Raw genomic sequence first — 8,809 nt, 5'->3', positions numbered from 1 at the left:
AATTCCTAATCTAATTTTTAAGATTGAGTAAGGGTGTTTAAGAGTAACTATCTTGACTCAGAACTGATGCCAAAACCTCGAAATCATATCCAAGGTTCAGAATTCTGCAACAATTATAAGCACTTGTTTATAGAAATTCATTTTATTACATTACATTTGAGGCCCTTAGAGCCGAAGGGGTATAAGTGCATAAAACCTGATTTTGAGAAAAAAGCACTTGAACTTCGTTGTGTTCCAATAAATTCCATAGATTTTTTTTTATGAATTTTTTCCATGTGAATGATTTTTATAAATAAAAACAAAGCATTTTACAACATTTTCCCAAAAAACAACGTTTATTTGACGTTTATTGAGGCGATGCATATTTTTTAAATTTGGTACTTATACCCCTTTGGCTCCAAACACATGCACTTATACCCATTTGCCACCAAATAAATTCACTTATACCCCTTTACCACCAACAAATTTTCACATCCAGGTTTTTTTATCTTATTGATATGGGTAAGAAACCATAAATATTCATTGCTACAAGAGTCAATTAGTTTTCGTATAAATATATTTTTTGTTGTTTTGATGAGAAATATACTCTGGTACAGTAGATTAAGAGATTTTATGGCTGAAGATCGACCTGGTCTTGGCAACTTCTACTAAATCTCTCCAAACAACGTTTTTTCATCAAGATTAATTTATAATAATTCGTGAAACGTATTTTCCACTAAATTCCAATCACCACGTGTTTTGTACGTCTTTGCCTAATCAATTGGGTATTGGAATGGGACTTGCGGTCACTCTGAGTTGGTTTTTTACAGTAAATTAACTATAGGCGCTTCAACCCAATTATCTCGTACAAATACATTTTTTTTGTACTTTTTAAGCCTTTAATCCGTGACACACTTCATATATCCAGAAATCAGGAATTTGTGATCCGCTAATTTGTTATTGAAATAGAAGAAATAATTAAATATATTAATTTTTTTTCTACTAGAATTATCACTAAATGCAATCAGATGAATCATAGTTGATGGTAAATTTTTAAACATCATCAGCTATTCAAAAGAAAAGTGAATTACATTAATTTTAAAATTTTTTGGTCCCGATGAAAAAACATTACTTTCATGAAATCAAGTTAGGGTTGGTGGCAAAGGGGTATAAGTACATCAGTTTAATGGACTTTGGAGGCAAAGGGGTATAAGTGCAGCACTTATACCCCTTTGGCTCCAAACAAAAAGGAAATTTCAGTTAGCACGATTTTTTCAACGAGATCTAAACATAACAAAATAGTGAAATAAAATTATGATTAAAATAGCATATGATGATTGACAGTCAAGGATTCGTTCTAGATGGTTATCTCGATTTTTTCCATTTTGTCACTTATACCCCTTTGGCTCCAAGGGCCTCATTTGAAATTAGGTTCTGGTTCCATTTTATCAAAATAAAAATTGTATTTCTATTTTAGAATTCTGTATCCAGTTTCGAATTCTTGAGCTTCATTTCGATTCCTCATTAGAAATAAAAAATTATGAGCTATTTTGAAATTCTGCTTCAAATTTGATTTTTCATTTAATTTGAAAGCTGATTAATGTTTTTCGAAACTAATTTCAGTTGCATTTTAAAAAATTTGACAATTTTCCGAATATGAAAAAAGAAAACTAAAAACCTTCTGGAGCTTTGGTTTCATTTCAGAATTTAAGTTCTTTATCTTAATTCTTATACAAAATTCAAACATAACAAACTTAAGTTTCGGAATATCAACCGAGAATTAAAAACTTAGAACCAAAATCCTCATTGGAAATTCATATTTCAATTCAGATACACAAATCGGATCAAAAGTTAAAAATTTAAATAACTCATTCAGATTGAATTCCAAAACACCAAATTAAAATTATATATACGTGCTCGAAAGCTCCAGAAAAAAAATTTAACTCCTTTGCTCATATTTAAAATTTAAAACGGGAATTCAGATTCAGAAACCGTTTTTTATACATTTAACAAATTGTATTAAAATTTAGAAACAGATTCCAAATACGGATTTAATACCAAAATTTAAAATCAGATTCAATTGGTAATTGAATTTGAAAGATTAACCTAAAAATATCAACATGACTATTCTTTTTGGTATGAGCCGTTTCAAACAAAGAAGTTACAAAAAAACATGACTGTTTCGTTGAAGAATTCAAAGAGTAATTGTTAAATTTCAGTGCTAATTTCTGATTGTTTATTTCAGTTAAAAATTTCAAATTTTGAATAAATGTCAGTTTGTATACACAATTAAGCTGAAAATCACAAAACGTAAACTTAGAGATTATTTTTGAATTTTGTTTATTGAAAAAAAACCCTTATTATTATTAAAAAAATATAATTAACAGGATTTTAATTATGAAATTCAAATTTGTTTTTAATCCTTATTTAAGAAAATCTGCGGGAAATTCCGTATTTTCTTGGTGTGTTGTGTTTATCAATGGCACTTGAGCCAAGAAAAATTTCAAACTAAAAACTTTAATTTTTAAACCCTTGAATATTTTATTTATTCAGATATTTAAAATCTAGTGTTGTATTCCACATCACCTCTATTTTTTGAAGATGTTTCTCAAGGGAAGATGGGTTCACTTATGCTCGATCTATTTATAAATTACCTTATCTACATATTTACAACGTAAAGGCGTTCTTCTCACATGGAAAAAAGACTAGGTATTAATAATTAGAATGACATTGGTATTGCGGTAATATGTGTCAAAACTTAACCTAGGCTAACAGTGTTAAACACGTTTTAACACGTTTTTATGTTTTTCTAGATAATATTTTTGGAAAAATATTTATGTATTTTTACCAAAGTATGAAACATGTGTGAGAACCCTTAATTCCCCAGTTCCCAAATCACATGGGATATTTCGGATTCTAAAGGATAAGCGTCTAGCTTCTTCGTGTGTAGGATTGAGACTAAGTGTATTGAACAAGTATAAGTTAAAGAGTATTGCTCACTGCGGAAGTTCATGATCGCAGCAAATTGCGTTTATAAACGTCAAAAATCCATTGCCTTATTGGCCAAGTTGTTACTCATGTAATTTTCGGATTTTTCTATGTCTTACACCAATTTTCAACTACAATTTTCAATCAGTTGATTACTAAAACTGCATTGACTGCATTCTTACCTTAAAGGAAAATATTTAACTTTCAAATATTTTAAATAATTCCTCAAATGCACTGAAAGTCAGTCAATAAATTCCGCAGTTAAAAACCATCCGATACCAGTTGCACAAAAATAATCGATAATCCGTGACAGCTCAGCAGACAGGCAGGTGGCAGAAATTATTCAACAGGAAAAATTCATTTTTAATGACCGAGGTTGCGTCCATCCGGTCGAGGGGAATCAAAATGATAGCAAGCTTTTCCCCAACGTGTACACAAACGAGCGGGACATGCAACGACTCTGTTCCTGTGCGCCCGATCCATTATTGGTTTTATATGGAACTAATTGTTTCGATTAGTCAGTCATCGCTTGGTTGGGGCTGTATCGAATTGTTGGGCCCTGAGCGTGGACTATTCCTTGTGATAATATTGGCTGTGGATATGCTAGTCATAAAAGTGGTCATATAGAATTATTTTGTATTATCGCCACAACCCCTCCCCCCCTGCTTTCCGCTTCCTTCGTGATGCGTCGCATGAATCGCATAATTTCATGAAAACAAATATCTGTGTTGTCAAATTACGTCTTAAAGTATGGAGTATGAAATTTCACAGATTAAAAAAAAAAATCGAACCTTACAGTTTTTTACCAAAAAGTTGTCTTTGACTGCTGTAAATAAATTTGAGAGGTTAGTAAGGTTCTCAGCTACTAGATATCGGTAAAAAATTAAAACAAATTGGCTACACTGGTTGATTAGAACAATTTTCTTTTTCCCATACTTGATGACATATCACGTAAGTGGTGCTCTGGTTGGAAATTTTCCTTTCAAGGGCAGCTGTTAACAGTTACTGCCCATAATGAACCACAATGCAATCATGGGAACAATTCATTCCCAATCGATAGCTCTCATTCGATACATAGTTGTGGCTTCCCCACCAGAACACACTACACAACAGCTGCTGCAAAAGGTATCAAGTATGCAAATTAAGTTGATTAGATTCACATGCACACACACCCACACATACACAGGTAGAATCACCATAATCATCATCATCAGCCGGTCGGTGTGCCAGCTACCTCACTGCAATCAGATAATCGTATAATAAATTGTCGGTTTATCCACTCTTATATAGACGCACACCGGCAATCGAACAAACTCGAAAATAGTGATGATGAAATATTCAAGTGATGGCGCATTTAAAAAATGTAAACAAAGCGAATCAAGTAGTACTTTAGGAACAGGTTTTCGCCTCGGTAGAATAGGAAAGGAGCTTTGTATTATTTTCCTTAAACAACTTTTTTAAACGCTTTCTTTTCTCGATAGAGTGTACATGGGAATTTCTGATCTGATAATGAAATCGAAAAACCTGAATAACAAGCAACATTCTATGGAATCTTGGCAACAACATCAAAGGAAAAAAAACTTTGATCGAAAGTCCCTCCCAGGACCTCAATACATTTTTTCAGTCACACCATAGAAGATGTTGAAAAATTCCAATGCCTGTGCCGAAAACCCGCTTAAAAGTGTACTGTACCAAAAATGATTATCGTGATGTGATTGGAAAAGCACTACTGGCATAAAGACTCGAGCTCCCAAGCTAAGTGATGCACCTCTACAATCGAGCGAAACAAAAAAAAAACATTTTATGGGATTTTCATCCCAAAAAAATATAGTGAGAATCGAACTCACTGAAACATTTCATCTCGGCTTGCCAGTCTGGTATCTTACCCAGTGCACCGTCTGAGTCGGATATCAAACGAAAATTTAATGTCATTTATCAGGATTTTGTAAAGATAAGTACAGATTTTTCACTTTCAAAAAAGACATTTTTGACCGTTGTGTGAAGTGATGTCAGGTGGTTCTGTCAAAAAATCAGGACATATCGAAGAAAAAAATCAGGATAAATAATATGCTTAGATTGCATAAACAAAGGCAAACAACTGGAACTGTAATCGCCTTAACATATGCAATTAAAAATTTAGATATTTTTTTTTTAAATTAAGACGAATCAGTAAATTTTCATCACTGTATCAGGTCAACTTAAAAATCCTGAAAAATCATGACACCTGGAACCTCTAGTTGGGTCGTAAAGAGTCAAAACAATTTTTATCTCCATACACACTGAGGTGTATGATTAACACACTAGAGCGCTCTTGGCTAGAATTCTCTTTCTCTCACCGAGATGCGAGAACTCTCACAATAGCTGCCAGAGTCGCTTCAGTTCCAGCCAGCGATACAGAAAGCCAGCTAATGTAACAGATACACTCATGATACAGATCAAAATTTTGCATCGTTGGTTCCAGCTCGTGTAAACTCGGATAACGAGCAGGGATGTCAACTGTATTTCGAAAAAGTCTTGAAGATTTTGAAAAAATGTCTGGATAGCTAAGTTTTTAAGGTGGTGACCTTTTTTAACCACAAATCGTATGTTTCTGTTACTATTAGTGTCACGTACTCTGTCTGACCCTCAATTGAACATACATCTTCGAAGCATTTGACTTTATTAAAAGGTTTTAAACACTTCTGAAATCCTAATACATAAACTTTAATCATTTCCTGCCATATTACACCATGACCAATTTCAGTTTTCATAGTTCCTTAGAACAATTTATGTCCTAAACCAAAAGTCTGGAATTGTCTGGAAGAAATGCCAAAAGTCTGGAAGTCTGGAAGTCTGGATACCTGAAAAAATGTCTGGCAAAAGTTCAAAAGGTCTGGAAGATCCAGACAAAATCTGGAATGTCGACATCACTGATGACGAATGGAGCATGATCAGCGAAAGAGGATTGCATTCGGAAGTCGAACTGAAAACAGTTCTGTTTTCTCCCGGCTCTTTGTTATTTGGTAGAAGTCGTCCAACTCTGCTTTCAGGCATACGCATAGAAAGCTTGTTGATGCCGGTCCGGCATAGAATCTTATACCTGTAATTCCACCTCCAGGGAAGTTCATTATTGGTGTAGAGTCTGATATGTGGGTGCAGTTACAAAAGCCTCCGACGTTGCACGCTGGCATTTTTCCGTAAATGTTGTTCTAGACCAGGGATGAGCAAAACGCAGCCCTTGAGGCATGTTTGGGCCGCATAAATGAAGCGAAGCTTTCCTCAAAATGAATACAGACCCCATTCGTTTTTGGCAACATTCGATTTTGGCAACAACGGTTTTCAGAAATAACATTACCTTTAAGTTTTCGTTATAACAGGCCCAATTTAATTTAGACAATCACCATTAATACGTTTTTGTGTTCAATTTTTTTTTTTAAATTTTATAAAGTACTCAAAAATGACAAAAAGATGAAAAATTCAAAAAGGTTAAAAACAGATTCAAAAAAAAAGATTGAAAATGACAAAAAAAAACAACTAAAAAATGATGAAGAATTACAAAAACAGCAAATATGACAAATGAAAACAAACATTATAAGCAAAACTAGAAAAGTGCAAAATGCATCAAAAACATGACATAAAAAAATAAAAAACTAATACAAATGGTCGGAAATTGATTTTTGTGAGCGTTTTAAGATTTCTCATCGACATAACTCAGCTAAGAAGTAGCCGAAAAAAAACTTTTTTTATTTAACAACTAGTTTTATTAGGCCTTTTAGAAAAAACTTCTTATTTCTATATAAAAAACTATATTTGTAATTCTGTCATTTGATTCCAAAAATTTGTCATGGTTTTTCGTGATATCAAACGGAAAATCATACCAAACATGTACAAATTGAGTCATTTTACTGAAAACATAACAATTCACATTATGAATATCAAATTCAATATCATAATCAAGAGCCTTAAAATCCGTTCTAAGGAATATTCAAACTAAATTAGGAATTCTTTGAAATTCATACACATTTTAAAGACTCAAGAATGTATAGTAACCTATATGTTCAATAACATTTTTTCTTTAGGGGGGGGGGGAATCAGGGCTTAGTGGGCAAATTTAAATTATGGAAAACCATCTCGGAAACACGCATAGAAAACATAACGTTATCAGTGAATTTTTTTAGTTATTGCTGTGAAGACTTTTAAAGGAACTGACAAAAAATAGAACCATGCCGGTTCAAACAAAAAAGTATTTTTCTCAGGAAAGAGGCCTATCGTTTTTATAAATCGTAGAAAGGTTTTGAAGTTTAAATTAATTGGAACAAGACGACAAAGAGAGTTGCCGGTAGTTTCAAACGAAACCCTAACCTCTCTCTCCGAGATGCCGCAAATAAGCTGGGTGTATCGTCTACAACCGTGCATGGAGCCAAAAAACGAGCTTGAATATCGACTTACAAGAAGGTAGTGACTCCAAATCGCGATGATAAACAAAATACGACGGCCAAAGCGCGATCCCGGAGGCTGTACACGACGATGTTGACGAAGTTTGACTGCGTGGTAATGGACGACGAAATCTACGTCAAAGCCGACTACAAGCAGCTTCCGGGACAGGAGTTTTATACGGCAAATGGAAGGGGCAAGGTAGCAGATACTTTCAAGCACATGAAACTGTCAAAGTTCGCGAAGAAATATCTGGTTTGGCTGTACCTGTGGCTTAAAAAGCAGCATTTTCATAGTTTCCGGGACTGTCAACCAAGAAAGTTACGTGAAAAAGTGTTTGAATAAACGTCTGCTGCCTTTCCTGAAGAAACACGGTTATTCCGTACTGTTTTGGCCGGAATTGCCATCTTGCCATTACGATAACAAGGCCATGGAGTGGTATGCCGCCAACAACGTGCAGGTGGTTCCCAAGGACAAGAACCCTCCCAACACGTCAGAGCTCCGCCCAATTGAGAAAAACTGAGCTATTGTCAAGCGGAACCTAAAGAAGACCAAAAAAACTGCTAAGGGCGAACAGCAGTTCAAGGCAAACTGGCTTTCTGCGGCGAAGAAGGTGGACAAGGTTGCTGTACAAAATCTGGTAGCAGGGGTTAAGCGTAAGGCCCGGCAATTCGGATTAGGAAAAGCGGAAGCCTAACTGAATATTTTTCCTGAATTTTACACTAATTAAACTTGAAAAAGAAATTTAATTGGAGTTTTTAAATAAACGATTTCACCGATTTACACGCATTTCCCCTTGACCAAAATTTGACCGTATCACCTTTTAAATATCCTTGCTAACCCGGATAAAACCGGGCCCTATCAGTGCCATTTTTAGGTCATCTGTGATACCACATCGTAAAGCTGAGGGGTTTTCCTACAAGATGGATTACATGGGATGTTCCTTTAGGTATAAACCTGTAAGTTTGGCAGGCTTGTATTTTTGACCCTAAAGCTTCACAAGCGGAAAAACAGCTTTTACAATGACATTGGCCGATTTTGCAGAATCCATTAAGCTCGAAGCCTACTGCAGCTGTGTAATCATCTGGACCAAAATACTCCGTTATTAGCAGGGTTAGCAGTATTGGTCTTACACTAAAAAAATAGCACAGAAGGGAGGCTTCCAGGGGCACAAGTTGTAGCATTTTCACGGAAAAAGCCGGAAAATTCTTGATGATTTTTTTTGGCGGTATAATGCTTCTACTGATCCTCCTTGATCAATTGGTGGTAGGGTAGAGGCTGAGTTGTGAAAATCTTTGCGTTGTTGAAGAAAACACTGTGAAGAGTTGTAGTAGCGAGAGGCGTCGAAGACGTGTTTCATTTACTGAAAAAAGTATGGAAGTCTACAGAAGAATTCCAAAGAATGTTACTATTGTCTGATTTAGATTCG

Source organism: Uranotaenia lowii, unplaced genomic scaffold (assembly GCF_029784155.1).
Source record: "Uranotaenia lowii strain MFRU-FL unplaced genomic scaffold, ASM2978415v1 HiC_scaffold_20, whole genome shotgun sequence".
NCBI classification, from domain to species: Eukaryota; Metazoa; Arthropoda; class Insecta; order Diptera; family Culicidae; genus Uranotaenia; species Uranotaenia lowii.
This window is presented reverse-complemented; position numbering follows the sequence as displayed.